The sequence below is a fragment of the Equus przewalskii genome, unplaced genomic scaffold (assembly GCF_037783145.1).
Source record: "Equus przewalskii isolate Varuska unplaced genomic scaffold, EquPr2 contig_R1927, whole genome shotgun sequence".
Taxonomy (NCBI): domain Eukaryota; kingdom Metazoa; phylum Chordata; class Mammalia; order Perissodactyla; family Equidae; genus Equus; species Equus przewalskii.
Window position 1 is genome coordinate 68,317 of NW_027228527.1, and position 785 is coordinate 69,101.

Sequence of the window (785 nt, forward strand, 5' to 3'; positions counted from 1 at the left end):
CAGGTGTTTCTTGCGAGTCGAGCAGGTGGCTCAGGTATGCTCAGCAGGTGCTTCCGGCATCTCCGGCACATGGTTCTGGTGTGTCTGAGAGCCGGTTCCAGCATGTCCGGCAGATGATTCCGGAGTGTCCGCCAAGCGGTGCTGGCATACCCGGCAGGTGATTTTGGCGTGTCAGGTAGGTGGTTCCAGCGAATCGAGCAGGTGGTTCTGGCGTGCTCAGCAGGTGGTTCAGGCGGGTCTGGCAGGTGGTTTCGGTCTTTTCAGGGTGTGGTTCCGGCATCTCAGGCACATGGTTCTGGCACGTCTGAGAGGTTGTGCCGGCATGCCCTTCACGTGTTTCAGGCTTGTCCGCCAAGTGGTTCTGGCGTAGCTGGCAGGTAATGTTGGCGTGGCCACCAGGTGGTTCCAGCCAGCCCCCGCAGGTGATTCCAAAGTGTTCACCAACTGGTTGTGGCGTAGCCGGCAGGTGATTTTGCATGTCCGGCGGCGGTTCTTGCGAGTCGAGCCGGTGGTTCCGGCGTGTCCGGCAGGTGGTTCTGGTCTGTCCGGCAGGTGGTTCTGTGCTGTCCGACACGAGGTTCTGGCACGTCTGAGAGGTTGTGTCGGCATGCCCTTCACGTGATTCCGGCTTGTCCGCCAAGTGGTCTGGTGTAGCGGGCAGGTGATTTTGGCGTGTCCGGCAGGTGGGACCGGTGAGTCAAGCAGGTGGTTCTGGCGAGTGTTTCCTCTGGTTCCGGTCTGTCCGGGAGATGGTTCCAGCCTGTCCGGCACGTGCTTCTGGCACT